We start from the raw sequence: 6,474 nt of genomic DNA on the forward strand, positions 1-6,474 counted from the left end.
AGGTAAATTATTTCTGAAAATATTGAATATCTTAATAAAGATTGGGTAATTAAAACTAATTGTATTATTCGTAATATGTGGTCAATTGTCATCGGCTTCAAGTTCGGTGCAACATTGAGCTGATCTACAAACAAGACGCTAACTAATTTTACCTTGTTCGCACTAGTCTTCAAGCAATGACGACGACAAAATTTGCGGACAACAAATACTCACTTTATTCATATTCAAAGGCAGTGTGGCTATGCCCTTTTCAATTGCAGAAATGCATAGTGGCGATGAGCTTCTTAGGCTGCATGAATACTCTAGCACTGCGGATGAGCTTCTTAGGCTGCATAAATACTCTAGCACTGCGCAAACGTTTTCGTTGCGCGTTGAATGCCTGACATTAAATATCCAGTAGCTCTCAATGGCATGCGTGAGTCCCACGATGACGTTCAGCATTCGACCTTGATATCTTCAAACCCAGCATATATTGCGTCGGCGTCATCAGGGTTCATCTGGACGCACTCCAATGCTGGGTAGATGTCCTAAAATGCAACATAGAAAGTAATTAAATTAGAAGGCACAAATGAATTTATAGCAAATTTATACTTACTGGCCTCACCCGGAAATGTGGCTTTCAATTCTTTCACAACCATGCAGAGGCAAAAGTTCCACCATTCAATAGCAAAGTGATCTGCAAGTATTACAAAATTGACATATTTTAAAACCACTTCTTCAATGACAATAAAAGGGAGCAATAGAGACTTGGAACGTATGAAATTGTTGTTTTTTTTTTTCAAATAATGAAGTCCGCAGTTTATTGAACACGCCTAAATTCCACAGAAAAATATTACCTTTATTTCATATATTCCGGTGCTTTTAGATTTACAGGCTGTTTTGTTTTTGCTAAACACAAAGCAACATTCATAGAATTATGATACCACACACAGGTAAAAATTTTGGGATGGGTATTTTTTACAATCATTTCCAGAAAAGAAAAGATTTACAGCGCTAACAAATACACACACACATATGACAGGCACTGAATATCCTTTTTTTTTTTCGAATCACCACAATGAAACTTCTTGAAAAAAAGAATTTTATATGCAGTTCAAAAAATTGCTACACCTTGTCGTGGACTGGAAATGATTTAATCAAGTAAAAACAATTGCTAGGCTAGTTGGTTCATTTCACAAAATGAAATTTTAAAAATAAATGCAGATACACAGATATACATTTTGAGATGGGTATTTTATAGAATAATTTCCAGAAAAGGATAGATTCACAGCACTAACAAATAGACACTCACAAATACACACACACAAGAAAGGCGCTGACTCCATCTTCTGTTTCGAAAGGACACCAAAATCAAACTTAAAAAAAAAAAAAAAGATCTGTATGCAGTTCAAAAACGTCCTACAACCTTGTCGCAAACTGGAAACGATTTAGTCAAGTAACACCAGATGTATAAGCTAGTAAGTGCCTTTCACCAAAACGATGCTTCTTCCAAAAAGATATAAACACACAGATATAAATTTTGGGATGTATATTTTATACAATCATTTCCAAAAAAGGGAAGGTTCACAGCGCTAAAAAATACACACTCACAAACAGACACACACAGGACAGGCGCTGACTCCAAACTTCTTAAAAAAAACATACGTTTCATTTTGCTGTCGTTTCGAAAAAGAAAAAAAAAAGTTGGAGTCGGCGTCTATTCTATCATTCCATGTGTGTCTATGTGTGCGTACTTGCTAGCGCTGTGAATCTTTCATTTTCTGTGAAATGCACCAACTAGCCCAGCAATTGGTTTCACTTGACTAAATCATTTCCAGTTTGTGACAAGGCTGTAGGAATTTTTCGGAATGCGTACAGATTACAGAAACATATTTCTAACGACGCGCGTAGCTCGAGCAGATGCACTAGGATCCAATAATTGTATACAAAACAAAGCAGAAAAACTCAGCTCATACGGTCTTGAAGTAAGTTCGTGACCAAGTTATATGTTCCCAACAAATAACAAAAATGTCAGCAAAACTCTTGGATGAAGGCAGCAGAGCAGGTAACACCAACACAAAGCACAAGAGGACACACACGCACACAAGGACTACGCTGCACTGACAACTATTTCAACTGGAAACCGCACATCTTCTTCTTTCACTTCCTCCTTCACTTTACGTCTGCAGCCAACTTCTTTCTTGTCGTTAACATCCTGCCGGTTTGCGCAAAAATTCTACTTCTTTCTTCAACAAAACCACCGATGGCATGCTGACACATTGGTCTCCCAAGTCACAGATTGCATATGCTTCATAAATCTCTCTGGCTAACTTGTCCTTTATCCTTCTCATAACCTTAACATTGTGAAGGTCAGCCGGACATTTTTGGTCTCTGCAATCAACGCAATCTTTGCAGTGCACAGCCAGATTTGTGCCAGACTTGTCCGATATTGCCTTAGCGTGCTCTCTAATCCTTTCATTGAGGCATCTTCCTGTTTGTCCAATATATTTCTTTCCACAATGCAAGGGAATCTCATAAACAACCCCCTGAATACACTTAGAGTACCTAGTCCGGTGCGGAGTTTTGCATCCAGAGTTGAAATCCTGGTTATTAACCTGCACACACATCCCTTTAGCCCTGTTTGGTGCCGTCGGAATGCAGGTTAATGACCAGGACTTCAACTCTGGATGCAAAACTTTGCACCGGACTAGGTACTCTAAGTGCATTCAGGGGGTTGTTTATGAGATTCCCTTGCATTGTGGAAAGAAATATATTGGACAAACAGGAAGATGCCTCAATGAAAGGATTAGAGAGCACGCTAAGGCAATATCGGACAAGTCTGGCACAAATCTGGCTGTGCACTGCAAAGACTGCGTTGATTATAGAGACCAAAAATGTCCGGCTGACCTTCACAATGTTAAGGTTATGAGAAGGATAAAGGACAAGTTAGCCAGAGAGATTTATGAAGCATATGCAATCTGTGACTTGGGAGACCAATGTGTCAGCATGCCATCGGTGGTTTTGTTGAAGAAGGAAGTAAATTTTTGCGCAAACCGGCAGGATGTTAACGACAAGAAAGAAGTTGGCTGCAGACGTAAAGTGAAGGAAGAAGTGAAAGAAGAAGGTGTGCGGTTTCCAGTTGAAATAGTTGTCAGTGCAGCGTAGTCCTTGTGTGCGTGTGTGTGTGCCTCTTTTGCTTTGTGTTGGTGTTACCTGCTCTGCTGCCTTCCTCCAAGAGATGTGTGACCAACTAGCTCATCATTCGACTCTATTAATGTCAGCAAAAGTTTAAATTTACTACAAACCTACAGTTTGCTACAAAAAATTCTAGGACTGCGGGTGCCAAAAGATAACAAAGATGTCCACAAGGTTTGGGTTTATACAAACCTACAAATTACTACAAAAACGCGATAGAACTGCGATGTAATCACGTGCGAAAAAACATGATTTAGTTATACTTGTGCAAACCTGATTTCAAAAAAAAAAAAAAGGACACATTCTTTCCTTCGCACGATGCATAATTTTTACTGTGTTAGGTTCGTTTTACTTTCAGCGGTGTTTATGCTCAACAAAAACAGCATTTTCACAAGAAAAAGAAAAGCGACAACAGGACATGTCGTTTTCGTTGAGCATAATGTTTGTAGCAAATGGCTCTGCAGCTTACTCTGTTCAATTTCACTTCAACAGAGTTGGCATTATTTCTACGGCGTTTACTTCTTGTCAGGATCAGGAAACAGTCGGCAACAATTTACTAACAATGGCGATAAATAATTACGTTTGCAATACGCAGGTCTTTGCATTCCAAGCAATGAAGATAAAAACGGGCAACTTACCTCGAAGCGCACGTTTTCTGCACCATCCCTAAATCGCCATCCAGCAAAGCATTTATCAGATCTTCCTGCCGATGCTGCCCGCTGGCTTGAATATTTCTCTTTCGGTCTTTCCAAATCACTAGACATGGGCGACGAACACAGCGCCTCGGCGTCACTCTTCCCGCCAATATCAGTATCGGTGGCAGACGGCCAGCACCTCGAAGCAGAACGAATGAAAATAAGCCAGTCTGACAAGTCGATGCTGGCGCAATGCGCGGCAAACGAGCGGCGGCGCTGCTGTCAAAAACGATGGGGTCCTGGAGTCGATGTCTGCAAGAGCAACATTTACGTTGTGCTTGATGTGTGGACTTTCCGATGGCGCTCATGAACTTTAATATGTGGACCAGGACACGCAGACATTTACGAAAGTGTGAGATTCGACAACCACCATTCCACCAGCACAACGACGATGCTCCCGTCCACAGCGCGCCGTTTCGCACAGCGGAAAGCATGCGCAAAGTGAGAGGGGAATATGCCCGAGTATTAGCCATCGCCCCATTGTTCTTTTTATAGCCGCGCGTGAAACCGTTTCATATTTCGGCGTCTACCGTCCGCCGTACTTCGCCCACCTGCAGCGCTGGCAAGTTTGGACGGTTTGGATGCCTGGATCAAATGTCGACGGTACAGCCCGTGCCAGCCGTCTAGCCCACGCGCATTCTTCCCGGCACCGTTCTGTGTATGTGTGTTTTTTTTTTTGCTTACAGGGTGTTGATGCTTGGACCATACGTAAAGAAAATGGAATAAAAGTTGATTGCAGGCAACTACATGCGAGGGGGAAGGCATTGATTTCGTGTCGTTGTGCATTTCTGTTGCACTGGTGGAAAGCACAGTGTTAAGATGAACAAAACAACAGCAGTAGACGCAAAAACGTTATTCAATGCAACGTGAATACAAATTATTTTCAATTTTTTTTAAATGTCTTGTTTCTAAAATGACGCCATCCGCACTTGAGCGTTTGTCCGTGACTGACTGTAGGTCGTTCCCACAAAGCGTCCCAGTTCACTATACTGCAGGCTTTTCCTGGAAGAGCTAAGTGTCGCTCTGATTTTTTTCGTCACCGCAATACGCTGTCAGAAGCTCGCATGGGGCACGAAAACTCAAATTCTGTAATGTTTTTCTTTAGCTTGAAGTGTGCACAAAAACATAGATTTCAAAAAAAAAAATAAACTAAAACGAACGCCATTAAATGATCGAAAGTAATGTATCTCGTTAATTTCAGGATAAGTTTTAATGTATGACTGGCAAGAACAGCCAAATCATGAATTTCTGAAAATATTGGTAAATTTACGCTAGCAAGATACCATGGTAAAGTTGTCCAGGGATTCTATCATTTAACTCGTCAAAACTACTAACAGAAACTCACTTGTTAGTAAAGGGAGCCGTTACTACCTCAAAAAGTTGCGAGTTAGTTCAAGGTTAGTAAAAAGGTAGTAAAACCCATTCGAAGTTAGTAACTGCTGCATTTACTAGCTTCTTACTAACCTTTTTTCTAAGAGTGTGGTTCATAGTGGATTTCTGCGTAGTGGATGACATCGACGTGTTCATGACTGAGTTCCATGTCATGCAAGAAGTGGTTAACTTTAAATGCATTCTCTGCGTGTGCTGCTAGGGTGCGTGAGTGGTACATGTACATTTGATGCTTGTTTGTGAGCCCAAGTAGGATGGTCGTCAGTGTGAGTTTTGCGTCTGGTCTGTTGACATGAACACCATGTAGGAGCGTTTGCATAGCCTGCATCATCTCTTCTCCGGTGCTGTGTTTTAAGTCTTTAGTACCGCAGTGAATGATGAAATGGGTGATGTATCGTGGTGCTGCGGCTATGCGTTTTCTTATGTAATCAGTCTTGGCGCCGCTTTGAAACCTAATGTAAGGTGCGTGTTCTCCAGAAGAAAAGTGAGTGTGAATGTATTTGTACTGACTGTCACCGATAAGCGTTATGTGTGCCAGTGAAAGAAGAGGAGGCTGCTTACCTTGTTCCGTCGTCATCTTGCGTTGTTGAGGATCCAGGTAGAACAAAAGGAAGAAGATAGTTTGCATGGTATGAAGAACTGAACAAAGGTAAATGGGGTATGCCTCAGTTCGCAGATGAGCCAACGTTTCGACAAGTGGACTTGTCTTCGTCTAACACCCACCATCAGCAGAAGAGAGAAATAGGGAGTAAGAGACGAAAGAGAGAATTAGGCACCCTATATGATGGCGCTAGAATATTTTCGACTTCCTGGGGATTTTTACATGCACTTAAATTGCACGTTAAAGATCCTTGTCTAGCTCATCTGCGCACCACCGCATCCCGAAGACGTGCCGTGATCTCAAGCGATGCAAAGCAATCTAAAGCCACCAGAGATCTTGTTGCAGAAGGGTGCAGCGGTGGCGTAGCGGCAGAACACCCGCCTCGCATGCAAGACGACCGGGGTTCAAATTCCGGTGCCGCGCAATTCTCCACCGGATGAAAAAAAAATCCGCGCGTCGATGGAATTGCATAAACAGGTTTGAGGTGCGACCCGATGCCGGTGAACACCTCCGGCAACGCACTCCCTCACCAGAACAGGAGGTGGCCACCCTGGTGCAGTAATTGGCCACAACCTCCTATGATAAGCTCCATAAAACCCCGGCCTTCAATAACCA

At 42.1% G+C, this 6,474-nt stretch overlaps 1 long non-coding RNA gene across 1 annotated transcript; it reads right to left on the reverse strand.

Moving 5' to 3' along the window:
- Positions 1–200: 200 nt before the first annotated feature.
- Positions 201–4,256, reverse strand: LOC146194848 (uncharacterized). Its single transcript, XR_014705488.1, has 3 exons — positions 3,813–4,256; positions 596–676; positions 201–527 (listed from the first exon to the last, which is right to left on the reverse strand). It is a non-coding gene; the product is annotated as an uncharacterized LOC146194848 (long non-coding RNA).
- Positions 4,257–6,474: the final 2,218 nt, after the last annotated feature.

This window comes from Amblyomma maculatum, chromosome 3 (genome assembly GCF_055883805.1).
Source record: "Amblyomma maculatum isolate TAMU_Amacu chromosome 3, ASM5588380v1, whole genome shotgun sequence".
Taxonomy (NCBI): Eukaryota; Metazoa; Arthropoda; class Arachnida; order Ixodida; family Ixodidae; genus Amblyomma; species Amblyomma maculatum.